At 34.6% G+C, this 15000-nt stretch overlaps 1 long non-coding RNA gene across 2 annotated transcripts in view; it reads right to left on the bottom strand.

The window, feature by feature from the left end:
* Positions 1–15000, bottom strand: part of LOC133643424 (uncharacterized) — a 136321-nt gene that overhangs the window by 70369 nt on the left and 50952 nt on the right. For both annotated transcript variants that reach the window (XR_009824693.1, XR_009824692.1), the window contains one exon: positions 68–197. This is a non-coding gene — a long non-coding RNA (uncharacterized LOC133643424). The remainder of the gene's footprint in view (positions 1–67; positions 198–15000) is intronic.

Below are 15000 nucleotides of genomic sequence, written 5' to 3'. Positions count from 1 at the left end.
TGATCGGCTGATTCTCTGCTTCCTAGCTCGTCAAACTTTATTGTACATCATAAATCATGTCCCTCACCTGGATAGTAGAAGGATGAGGACATATTCCGACAAGTTGGTACACTTTGACAGCCAATTTAGACCCGTGAATGGTGAGAACGACGCTCTGGTTTCACCCCCCTTTTCTTATGGATTATGTCTTCTTTCATCTAAAACAGGAATACAACACAATTGTATTAGTCATCATCCTAATGTCAACAGACATTGTACAGTAAGTGATCTTTTATCATGTGTTTCGGCTCTCATAAAGTCTGCAGTAAGTAGTTATCAGTGATGTTGTTGACAAAAAACGAACGTTGTGATGCGTTTTCCGCTTAAAATGAGCAAAATACATAAATATTAAATGTTATTATAAATGTACCCGTTATTACATTACATATACATCATATATAGTTGGTACACTTTGACAGCCCACTTAGACCCGTGAATGGCAAGAACAACCCGAAAAGACGTTTGGTTTTCACCCCCCTTTTCTTATGGATTAATCTAAAACAGGAACACAACACAATTGTATTAGTCATCATCCTAATGTCAGCAGACATTGTACAGTAAGTGATGTTTTATCATGTTTTTCGGCTCTTATAAAGTCTGCAGTAAGTAGTTATCAGTGATGTTGGTGACAAAAAACGAACGTTGTGATGCGTTTTCCGCTTAAAATTAGCAAAATACATAAATATTCAATGTTATTATAAATGTACCCGTTACATTACATACAGTATATACTTACATCATGTAAATAAAACCTTAATGGAGGTGTTTGGATGTTGTTTTTTTAAACGGCTTTATAGGCAGAATAGAATGGCCCCATTGATAGCAGACTTTTGATTGCAATTATTTACTATTTAGAATGCATTAAAAAGATAAAATAAAAACTAGAGATGTCCGATAATATCGGACTGCCGATAATATCGGCCGATAAATGCTTTAAAATGTAATATCGGAAATTATCGGTATGTTTTTTTTTTTTTATCTGTATCGTTTTTTTTTGTTTTTGTTTTTTTCTATTAAATCAACATAAAAACACAAGATACACTTACAATTAGTGCACCAACCCAAAAAACCTCCCTCCCCCATTTACACTCATTCACACAAAAGGGTTGTTTCTTTCTGTTATTAATATTCTGGTTCCTACATTATATATCAATATATATCAATACAGTCTGCAAGGGATACAGTCCGTAAGCACACATGATTGTGTTTGCTGCTGCTCCACTAATAGTACTAACCTTTAACAGTTATTTTTACTAATTTTCATTAAATACTAGTTTCTATGTAACTGTTTTTATATTGTTTTACTTTCTTTTTTATTCAAGGAAATGTTTTTAATTTATTTATCTTATTTTATTAATTTTTTTAAAAAGGACCTTATCTTCACCATACCTGGTTGTCCAAATTAGGCATAATAATGTGTTAATTCCACGACTGTATATATCGGTATCGGTTGATATCGGTATCGGTAATTAAGAGTTGGACAATATCGGAATATCGGACATCCCTACTATTTAGCATAAAAATAAAAAAAAAAGTTATGTCTTTAAAACTCACAACAAAATTACACAAAATGTAATCTAATGTAATGTTATTATAAATGTGCCCGTTACATCACATATGTACTTGCATCACGTGTATAAAACCTTAAACCGTCAGTCTACCCCAGGGCAGCTGTGGCTACGAAAGTAGCTTACCACCACCAGGTGTGAATGAATGATGGGTTTTTAACATGTAAAGCGACTTTGGGTACTTAGAAAAGCGCTATATAAATCCCAGGTATTATTATTATTATTATTAATGGAGGTGTTTGGATGTTTTTTTAATGGCTTTATAGGCAGAATAGAACGGCCCCATTGTTAGCAGACTTTTGATTGCAATTGTTTACTATTTAGAATGCATAAATAATAATAATAATAATAATAATAATAATAATAATGTCTTTAAAACTTCCCTTTTAAAAACCTTTAAACATTTCAAATGCAGCCACCGACATCTTGTGGGGTTAAAAACTCAGAAGGTTGCCTACAGCCACAATGTTTTGTGACACGGCACTAATGAGAGTTATTTTTTGTTTGTTTGTTTTCTTTCAACTGAGGTCGGATTTGCACAATTCCGACAACGTTAAAACAATTTTCATTAAAAAATGTTTTATCTCCCAAGTAAGGTGCGTTTGTTCGTAAAGTAATACGTGAATAGTGAAGTGGTTGTAGCGCATCCAATGGTGACATGATCGACTGATTCTCTGCTTCCTTGTCCGTCAAACTTTATTGTACATCATAAATCACGTCTCTCACCTGGATAGTAGAAGGATGAGGACATATTCCGACAAGTTGGTACACTTTGACAGCCAATTTAGACCTGTGAATGGCGAGAACGACCCGAAAAGACGTTCGGTTTTACCCCCTTTTTCTTATGGATTCATCTAAAACAGGAATGTCAGCAGACATTGTACTGTAAGTGATCTTTTATCATGTTTTTCAGCTCTTATAAAGTCTGCAGTAAGTAGTTATCAGTGATGTTGTTGACAAAAAAACGAACGTTGTGATGCGTTTTCCGCTTAAAATGAGCAAAATACAAAAATATTCAATGTTATTATAAATGTGTTCGATACTACATATACATATATATATATACTATATCATATATAAAGAACCTTAATGGAGGTGTTTGGATGTTTTTTTAACAGCTGCATAGGCAGAATAGAGAGGCTCCTAGCAGACGTTTAATTGCAATTATTTACTATTTAGAATGCATTAAAAAAACAAAAAACTCATGTCTTTAAAACTCCCCTTTTAAAAACCTTTAAACATTTAAAATGCAGCCACCGACATCTTGTGGGGTTAAAAACTCTGAAGGTTGCCTACAGCCAAAATGTTTTGTGACACGGCACTAATGAGAGTTTGTTTTTTGTTTTTTTTCCAACTGAGGTCGCCGAGTGGCACATTTGGTTAAAACAATTTTCATAAAACAAAATGTAATCTCTATGGCTGCAACAACTAATCGATTAAATCGGTTAAAATCGATTATAAAAATAGTTGGCGATTAATTTACCGTAGTCATCGATTCGTTAGATCTAGTCCAGGGGTCGGCAACCCAAAATGTTGAAAGAGCCATATTGGACCAAAAATACAAAAACAAATCTGTCTGGAGCCGCAACAAATTAAAAGCCATATTACATACAGATAGTGTGTCATGAGATATACATAGAACTGAGATGACTTAAAGGAAACTAAATGACCTCAAATATAGCTACAAATGAGGCATAATGATGCAATATGTACATATAGCTAGCCTAAATAGCATGTTAGCATCGATTAGCTTGCAGTCATGCAGTGACCAAATATGTCTGATTAGCACTCCACACAAGTCAATAACATCAACAAAACTCACCTCTGTGCATTCACGCACAACGTTAAAAGTTTGGTGGACAAAATGAGACAGAAAAAGAAGTGGCATAAAACACGTCCTAGCAAGTGAGTAAGGTGAGTTCAAGGACCGCCAAAATGAGTAGGACAAAACGGCGCTCGGCAAACACTCGAATCAGTGAAGCATGTTTAATACAAACAGTGTGCTTTATAACGATTAGGGAGGTTTGTGTCATGTTTGTCCTCCTACAGAAACCATATTAAAACAAAAAATATATATTTTTTCCCCTCATTTTTCATACATTTTTGAAAAAGCTTCAGAGAGCCACTAGGGCGGTGCTAAAGAGCCGCGGGTTGCCGACCCCTGATCTATGCGCATGCGCAGAAGCTCCTTTTTTTTTTTTTTTTTTTTAAATAAACCTTTATTTATAAACTGAAACATTTACAAACAGCTGAGAAACAACAATCAAAAAAATAAGTATGGTGCCAGTATGCTGTTTTTTTTTCAATAAAATACTGGAAAGGATAGAAATGTAGTTTGTCTCTTTTATTCGATTATTAATCGATTAATCGAAGTAATAATCGACAGATTAATCGATTATCAAACTAGTTGTTAGTTGCAGCCCTAGTAATCTCCCAAGGAAAGTAATGCGTGAACAGTGAAGTGGTTGTAGTGCATCCTCGCCACACACACACACACACAGCCTCTTTGTCCCGGGCACACAGTCATGTGGAGAAGTCATAGCCACAGGGCCCTGAACGCATCATCTGAAGGACAAACCGGGCCGACTTCGCTCTTCGTCTCCTCATCCCTCCTCTCAGCCCACATTGTGCCCGCTAACCTCGCTACCAGTCGGGAACAGAGAGGATCCATTAATCCCCCCCCCCCCCCCCCCCCCCCCACACCCCCCCATCCCTCTCTGGTGCGATGGCGGCGGAGGCGAGGCTGGAGGTGCTACGTCGCAGGTCTTCAGAGTAAGCCGTGATGACAGGTGTCACTGAGTCTCATGGGCGGACCTGTGACGAGTGTCCTGCTCACTTACAATCCTCACTTGGGCGCTTTTTCACAAGTCACCCGCTGATGAGTGCCAAACAAATAGGAAGGGCTTCGCTCGTCTGAACGCGTGCGGAGGGGGAAAAAAAAGAGTCTCAAGTGCGTAGAAAGACGCGGCCTCCAGCTCGGCGTCGCACACACGCCCGCTGCCAAGGCGGTTTAGTGGCGTGCAAAAGGGAGCCCCGTAGCTCCTCCGTGCAGTGTCTCCATTAAACAAACTCGCTGGCACGTAGGGGTCGCGCCACGTGGCGTCGACCGACAAAAGCTAAAAAAAAAAAGTGTTTTGCAGGGTGCACGGAGGTTGCTCGTATTCTTTGCGCGAAAGTAGCTGGTGAACCAAACGAATAGTGAAAACAAGCGCTAGCTGCTGGAAGACACGGCCTCACGTGTCAGCTTGCGTTGCCGTCATGCGGGATTACATTTTGCTTTTTCACACTTAGCACGTGACGCGGAGAGAAAGCGCTCACCGAATTAAGGGCTTCGGACTGTATAATGCAGGGGTGTCCAAAGTGCGGCCCAGGGGGACATTTGCGGCCCGCAGCTAATCGTTTACCGGGCCCGCCACACATTCTGCAAAAATTGCAAAATTGATAGTATTGCAAAAATAAAAAATAAACATTTAAAAAAAAAAAGTGGAATGAGGTGAAATCTAACGAGAAAACGTTGCAATGTTGACACAAAAGCTGCCATGCAGGCTGGTTTTTTTTCCTTTTGTCTTTGTTTATTTGTATTTTTTTTGCCATTGCTCGAAAAAAAAAAAAAAAATCTATGTTACAATGAATTATTACTTAAAAAATGTCACTTTAAAATGTTTCATGTGGAAAAAATATTGCATATATTGTATGGTTGCCATATAAAAACATCAACGTTTTATTTGACAAAAGAGCATAAAACAAAACAATAGTTCAAACGTAAAATCGACAGATATATCTGAAGTTGATCTCGTAATTTAAGTGTGAAAAGTTAAAAAAAAAACAAATAAAAATGTATCACTTTATGAGTGGGAGACCTTTTGGATCCCAAATGTGACCTGTGCTGGTAAAATGAGTCACAATAAGGAAATTTAAAAAAACTGAGTTATTGTTATTTACACATTCTCCATCTAAAGACCTTCAAAATGATATATGGTTTGTTGGAATCGGACAGAAAATGACCGAGTTACATCCGATTGAAGTCCACCAAGTTTGAGGGTCCGTTTTGAGAAAAACCAGCTTAAAGTTTACTGTTCCAGAACAGAATGTTCCAAAACAAAACTCCATAGCAACCATACCTTAAAGGCCTACTGAAATGATTTTTTTTTATTTAAACGGGAATAGCAGATCCATTCTATGTGTCATACTTGATCATTTCGCGATATTGCCATATTTTTGCTGAAAGGATTTAGTAGAGAAAATCGACGATAAAGTTCGCAACTTTTGCTCGCTGATAAAAAAAAGTCTTGCCTGTACCGGAAGTAGCGTGACGTCACAGGAGCTAGTATTCCTCACAATTCCCCGTTGTTTACAATGGAGCGAGAGAGATTCGGACCGAAAAAGTGATGATTACCCCATTAATTTGATCGAGGATGAAAGATTCGTAGATGAGGAACGTTACAGTGAAGGATTAGAGAGGCAGTGATGGACGTATCTTTTTTCTCTCTGACCGTAACTTAGGTACAAGCTGGCTCATTGGATTCCACACTCTCTCCTTTTTCAATTGTGGATCACGGATTTGTATTTTGAACCACCTGGGATACTATATCCTCTTGAAAATGAGAGTCGAGAACGCGAAATGGACATTCAGTGCCTTTTATCTCCACGACAATACATCGGCGAAATGCTTTAGCTACGAGCTAACGTGATAGCATCGTGCTTTAACTGCATATAGAAACAAAAAAATAAACCCCTGACTGGAAGGATAGATAGAAAATCAACAATACTATTAAACCATGGACATGTAAATACACGGTTAATGCTTTCCAGGCTGGCGAAGGTTAACAATGCTGTGCTAACGACGCCATTGAAGCTAACTTAGCAACTTAGCAACAGGACCTCACAGAGCTATGCTAAAAACCTTAGCTCTCCACCTACGCCAGCCAGCCCTCATCTGCTCATCAACACCCGCGCTCACCTGCGTTCCAGCGATCGGCAGAAGGACAAAGGACTTCACCCGATGCGTTTGGCGGCCCGGAGACGTAGGAAGTCAAGGTGAGGTCGGCGGCTAGCGCGGCTAGCGCGGCTAGCGCGGCTAGCGCGGCTAGCGCGGCTAGCGCTCTAACAAAGTCCTCCTGGTTGTGTTGCTGTAGTCCGCTGCTAATACACCGATCCCACCTACAACTGTCTTCTTTGCAGCCTTCATTGTTCATTAAACAAATTGCAAAAGATGTCCAGAATACTGTGGAATTATGAAATGAAAACAGAGCTTTTTGTATAGGATTCTACGGGTACCATAACTTCCGTTACTCTGACTTCGTCACGCGCATACGTCATCATACCGCGACGTTTCAGCCGGATATTTCCCGGGAAGTTTTAAATGTCACTTTATAAGTTAACCCGGCCGTATTGGCATGTGTTGCAATGTTAAGATTTCATCATTGATATATAAACTATCAGACTGCGTGGTCGCTAGTAGTGGCTTTCAGTAGGCCTTTAAAAGTCCTTGTAGCAACACCAAAATTGGTACAAATAAAGTCAAATCCCATGTCTAAAGGAAAAATATATATTCAACTCTATTGAAAATGGTTATGTACAAAAATTTCAACACTGTTATGTCACAGTTTTTTTGTTCACTAGTCAGTTTGTCAGCTGGTCAGCTGTCCGTAATATTCCTGACCAGCAGCACTAAGAAGATTCACCGACTGCAGTGAATTTAGCGCACTTGCAACCGCCTGTGTACCCTCTCCACCTTCCAAATCCATTACGGAATGTAAAACAGTCTAACTTATCCACAAAAATAATAATTAAATGTTCGAAAATCACCTTTTTTCACCAAATATTCCGCTCGAATTACTGTGTTGTTTTTCATCAGGGCGCTGCCATGATACCACAATGCACCGTGCGGGGTGATTCAACCAATGAGGGTACGCCTCACAGCGACCGGTGTTCCGGTTAGCAACAAGCCTGATTTGTTTACGTCGGGACAGGTTTAAAAACTCGAATTATATTGGTTCAGAATGGCGTCATCGGGAATTCCATGCTCGTTTTTAGAAAGTACGTAAACTTGGTGTCACAATGATACCAAATATGGCAGGGGTCACCAACCTTTTTGAAAGCAAGAGCTACTTCTTGGGTACTGATTAATGTGAAGGGCTACCAGTTTGATACACACTTAAATAAATTGCCAGAAATAGCCAATTTGCTCAATTTACCTTTAACTCTATGTTATTATTAATAATTAATGATATTTACACTTAATTGAACGGTTTAAAAGAGGAGAAAACACGAAAAAAATGACAATTAAATTTTGAAACATAGTTTATCTTCAATTTCGACTCTTTAAAATTCAAAATTCAACCGGAAAAAAGAAGAGAAAAACTAGCTAATTCGAATCTTTTTGAAAAAATAAAAATAAAAATTTATGGAACATCATTAGTCATTTTTCCTGACTAAGATTAATTTTAGAATTTGGATGACATGTTTTAAATAGGTTAAAATACAATCTGCACTTTGTTAGAATATATAACAAATTGGACCAAGCTATATTTCTAACAAAGACAAATCATTATTTCTTCTAGATTTTCCAGAACAAAAATTTTAAAAGAAAATCAAAAGACTTTGAAATAAGATTTACATTTGATTCTACAGATTTTCTAGATTTGCCAGAATAATTTTTTGGAATTTTAATCATAATAAGTTTGAAAAAATATTTCACAAATATTCTTCGTCGAAAAAACAGAAGCTAAAATGAAGAATTAAATTTAAATGTATTTATTATTCTTTACAATAAAAAAAAAAAAATTTACTTGAACATTGATTTAAATTGTCAGGAAAGAAGAGGAAGGAATTCAAAAGGTAAAAAGGTATATGTGTTTAAAAATCCTAAAATCCTTTTTAAGGTTGTATTTTTTCTCTAAAATTGTCTTTCTGAAAGTTATAAGAGGCAAAGTAAAAAAAAAATAATGAATTTATTTACACAAGTGAAGACCAAGTCTTTAAAATATTTTCTTGGATTTTCAAATTCTATTTGAGTTTTGTCTCTCTTAGAATTAAAAATGTCGAGCAAAGCGAGACCAGCTTGTTAGTAAATAAATACAATTTAAAAAATAGAGGCAGCTCACTGGTAAGTGCTGCTATTTGAGCTATTTTTAGAACAGGCCAGCAGGCTACTCATCTGGTCCTTACGGGCTACCTGGTGCCCGCGGGCACCGCGGTGGTGACCCCTGAAATATGGCTAGGGGGATTCCCCCTTATTGCCGCGAGTGAGCGTTGAAAACACTGGATTTTCTCAAGGAATTTTAACACAAAGGACTCATTTCTGAAGACATACCTCGTACAAAACCTTCAAATAAAGGTGATTTAAGATGTTTTCTTGCTATTTCGATGATTGGGATCGCTAGATTGTGGCTTTATGGACTAATTTTTGTGAAAATCTCAATTTCAACCAAGATACATTTTTTTCACTTATTTGCCTGCAGGTCAAAATTAGCCTGTGCGTATTCCGACTCATTTTGCCAGCACGGGTCACAAATATATTTAGTGGGATTTTATTTATCTTTCCACTGTGATTACTCAAAAATATTAAAGAATTCAAATCAAAGGTGTCCTGCATTATCGATCTTTTAGGGCTCTAATTACTAAATACTTTCAGTTTTACTATAAAAAACAAAGTTGTCTTTGACAGAAAAGGCATAAAACCTGTTGGTTTTTTTTAACTTGATATCAACCTGAAGTTGATAAAGATATACTGTAAAAAATAATAATAATTTGACTTATTTTTAACATTTTAATGACTGAGACCCTTGACCCTTGACTGGTCCCCGGGAGCCCTAAAGGTAAAAAAAAAAAAAAAAATCCATATATTTTGTTATGGTTTGAAAATGAAAAATATCAAAATGGCCCCCGTATGCTTAAATTTTTCCGTGTGTGGCCCTCAGTGGAAAAAGTTTGGACACCCGTGGTATAATGCATATGTTCCTTTTTGACTGTACTTGAATGTATAATAGCCTGTATTTGTATTATTCACATGTGAATAATGCTGTATAATAGACTGTATTTATATTATTCACATGTGAATAATGCTGTATAATAGACTGTATTTATATTATTCACATGTGAATAATTCTGCATAATAGACTGTATTTATATTATTCACATGTGAATAATGCTGCATAATAGACTGTATTTATATTATTCCCATGTGAATAATGCTGCATAATGGACTGTATTTATATTATTCACATGTGAATAATGCTGTATAATAGACTGTATTTATATTATTCACATGTGAATGATGCTGCATAATAGACTGTATTTATATTATTCACATGTGAATAATGCTGTATAATAGACTGTATTTATATTATTCACATGTGAATAATGCTCATACTTGCCAACCTCCCGATTCTCCCGGGAGACTCACGGATTTCAGTGCCCCTCCCGAAAATCTCCCAGGGCAACCACTCTCCCGAATTTCTCCCGATTTCCACCCGGACAACAATATTGGTGGCGTGCCTTAAAAGGTACTGCCTTTAGCGTTCTCTACAACCTGTCGTCACGTCTGCTTTTCCTCCGTCCAAACAGCGTGCCGGCCCTGTCACGTAATATATGCGGCTTTTACACACACACAAGTGTATGCAAGGCATACTTAATCCATAGCCATACAGGTCAAACTGAGGGTGTCCGTATAAACAACTTTAACACTGTTACAAATATGCGCCACACTGTGAACCCACACCAAACGAGAATGACAAACACATTTCGGGAGAACATCCGCACCGTAACACAACATAAACACAACAGAACAAATACCCAGAACCCCTTGCAGCACTAACTCTTCCGGGACGGTACAATATACACCCCCCCACCTCAACCCCCCCATCTCCCGAATTCGGAAGTCTCAAGTTTGGCAAGTATGAATAGACTGTATTTATATTATTCGCACGTGAATAATGCTGTATAATAGACTTTATTTGTATTATTCACATGTGAATAATGCTGTATAATAGACTGTATTTATATTATTCGCATGTGAATAATGCTGTATAATAGACTGTATTTATATTATTCACATGTGAATAATGCTGTATAATAGACTGTATTTATATTATTCACATGTGAATAATGCTGTATAATACACTGTATTTATATTATTCTCATGTGAATAATGCTGTATAATAGACTGTATTTATAATATTCACACGTGAATAATGCTGTATAATAGACTGTATTTGTATTATTCACATGTGAATGTGAATGTGTTTATATTATTCACATGTGAATAATGCTGTATAATAGACTATATTTATATTATTCACACGTGAATAATGCTGTATAATAGACTGTATTTATATTATTCACATGTGAATAATTCTGTATAATAGACTGTATTTATATTATTCGCATGTGAATAATGCTGTATAATAGACTGTATTTATATTATTCACATGTGAATAATGCTGTATAATAGACTGTATTTATATATTTTCACATGTGAATAATGCTGTATAATAGACTGTATTTATATTATTCACACGTGAAGAATGCTGTATAATAAACTGTATTTATAATATTCACACGTGAATAATGCTGTATAATAGACCTGTATGTCCGCCCTGAGATTGGTAGGTCGTGAGTTCAAACCCCGGCCGAGTCATACCAAAGACTATAAAAATGGGACCCATTACCTCCCTGCTTGCCACTCAGCATCAAGGGTTGGAATTGGGGGTTAAATCACCAAAAATGATTCCTGGGCGCGGCCACCGCTGCTGCTCACTGCTCCCCTCACCTCCCAGGGGGTTAACAAGGGTGATGGGTCAAATGCAGAGAATAATTCCGTCACATCTAGTGTGTGTGTGACAATCATGGGTACTTTAACGTTTTTATTGATATTATTCACATGTGAGTAATGCTGTATAATATACTGTATTTGTATTATTCACATGTGAATAATGCTGTATAATAGACTATTTATATTATTCTAATGTGAATAATGCTGTATAATGGACTGTATTTATATTATTCACATGTGAATAATGCTGTATAATATACTGTATTTGTATTATTCACATGTGAATAATGCTGTATAATATACTGTATTTGTATTATTCACATGTGAATAATGCTGTATGATATACTGTATTTGTATTATTCACATGTGAATAATGCTGTATAATAGACTATATTTATATTATTCACACGTGAATAATGCTGTATAATAGACTGTATTTATATTATTCACATGTGAATAATGCTGTATAATAGACTGTATTTATATTATTCACATGTGAATAATGCTGTATAATAGACTGTATTTATATTATTCACATGTGAATAATGCTGTATAATAGACTGTATTTATATATTTTCACATGTGAATAATGCTGTATAATAGACTGTATTTATATTATTCACACGTGAAGAATGCTGTATAATAAACTGTATTTATAATATTCACACGTGAATAATGCTGTATAATAGACCTGTATGTCCGCCCTGAGATTGGTAGGTCGTGAGTTCAAACCCCGGCCGAGTCATACCAAAGACTATAAAAATGGGACCCATTACCTCCCTGCTTGCCACTCAGCATCAAGGGTTGGAATTGGGGGTTAAATCACCAAAAATGATTCCTGGGCGCGGCCACCGCTGCTGCTCACTGCTCCCCTCACCTCCCAGGGGGTTAACAAGGGTGATGGGTCAAATGCAGAGAATAATTCCGTCACATCTAGTGTGTGTGTGACAATCATGGGTACTTTAACGTTTTTATTGATATTATTCACATGTGAGTAATGCTGTATAATATACTGTATTTGTATTATTCACATGTGAATAATGCTGTATAATAGACTATTTATATTATTCTAATGTGAATAATGCTGTATAATGGACTGTATTTATATTATTCACATGTGAATAATGCTGTATAATATACTGTATTTGTATTATTCACATGTGAATAATGCTGTATAATATACTGTATTTGTATTATTCACATGTGAATAATGCTGTATGATATACTGTATTTGTATTATTCACATGTGAATAATGCTGTATAATAGACTATATTTATATTATTCACACGTGAATAATGCTGTATAATAGACTGTATTTATATTATTCACATGTGAATAATGCTGTATAATAGACTGTATTTATATTATTCACATGTGAATAATGCTGTATAATAGACTGTATTTATATTATTCACATGTGAATAATGCTGTATAATAGACTGTATTTATATATTTTCACATGTGAATAATGCTGTATAATAGACTGTATTTATATTATTCACACGTGAATAATGCTGTATAATAAACTGTATTTATAATATTCACACGTGAATAATGCTGTATAATATACTGTATTTGTATTATTCACATGTGAATAATGCTGTATAATAGACTATATTATTCACATGTGAATAATGCTGTATAATAGACTGTATTTATATATTTTCACATGTGAATAATGCTGTATAATAGACTGTATTTATATTATTCACACGTGAATAATGCTGTATAATAAACTGTATTTATAATATTCACACGTGAATAATGCTGTATAATATACTGTATTTGTATTATTCACATGTGAATAATGCTGTATAATAGACTATATTATTCTAATGTGAATAATGCTGTATAATACACTGTATGTATATTATTCGCATATACTATCATTACAACATGACTGCTAATTAATGAATGTATATACTATAATAACAACATGACTGCTAATTAATGAATGTATATACTATGATAGCAACATGACTGCTAATTAATGAATGTATATACTATAATAACAACATGACTGCTAATTAATGAATGTATATACTATAATAACAACATGACTGCTAATTAATGAATGTATACACTATAATAACAACATGACTGCTAATTAATTAATGTATATACTATTATTACAACATGACTGCTAATTAATGAATGTATATATTATAATAACATGACTGCTAATTAATTAATGTGTATACTATTATTACAACATGACTGCTAATTAATGAATGTATATACTATGATAACAACATGACTGCTAATTAATGAATGTATATACTATTATTACAACATGACTGCTAATTAATGAATGTATATACTATAATAACAACATGACTGCTAATTAATGAATGTATACACTATAATAACAACATGACTGCTAATTAATGATGTATACACTATAATAACAACATGACTGCTAATTAATGAATGTATATACTATAATAACAACATGACTGCTAATTAATGAATGTATATACTATAATAACAACATGACTGCTAATTAATGAATGTATATACTATAATAACAACATGACTGCTAATTAATGAATGTATACACTATAATAACATGACTGCTAATTAATGAATGTATATACTATAATAGCAACATGACTGCTAATTAATGAATGTATACACTATAATAACAACATGAATGCTAATTAATGAATGTATATACTATAATAACAACATGACTGCTAATTAATGAATGTATATACTATAATAACAACATGACTGATAATTAATGAATGTATATACTATAATAACAACATGACTGCTAATTAATGAATGTATATACTATAATAACAACATGACTGCTAATTAATGAATGTATATACTATAATAACAACATGACTGCTAATTAATGAATGTATACACTATAATAACAACATGACTGCTAATTAATGAATGTATACACTATAATAACAACATGACTGCTAATTAATGAATGTATACACTATAATAACAACATGACTGCTAATTAATGAATGTATACACTATAATAACAACATGACTGCTAATTGTTAGTTGCATCTCTTGGAATGTTTTGTGTGTATGTTTATGCGCTGCACACATGTACGCGTGAACGAGACGGACCAGAGTCACAAGCCTGAACGCCGACGAGCAATTTTCACTCAATGGAATGTGTAATTGCAAAAATTATGGACATGTAAAAAATATGTCAAAAAATATTTTATTTATTATTTTTTTATTTATTAGGATGATTATGTTGATGTGACGAGATTGCATGATGTGATGCTACTTTGCTATACTTTTTATCTTTCGTGTAAAGTATTAATATTACCCAATATTATCCATCCATCCATTTTCTACTGATTGTCCTTTTCGAGGTCGCGGGCGGTGCTGGAGCCTATCCCAGCAGCACTACCCAATATTAATAAGGAGCGGATTGTCTTTCCAGTAATTCATTTTTTTTTATCTCTTCCACTATTCATGATAGTATATATATATATATATATATATATATATATACACACTGTAAATATATATATATATATACATACACTGTAAATATATATATATATATATACTGTATATATATATATACTGTATATATATATATATATATATATATATATATATATACACACACACAC

Source organism: Entelurus aequoreus, linkage group LG26, assembly GCF_033978785.1.
Source record: "Entelurus aequoreus isolate RoL-2023_Sb linkage group LG26, RoL_Eaeq_v1.1, whole genome shotgun sequence".
Taxonomy (NCBI): Eukaryota; Metazoa; Chordata; class Actinopteri; order Syngnathiformes; family Syngnathidae; genus Entelurus; species Entelurus aequoreus.
The sequence above is the reverse complement of the archived record's forward strand: the minus strand, read 5'-3'. Positions and strand labels throughout refer to the sequence as shown.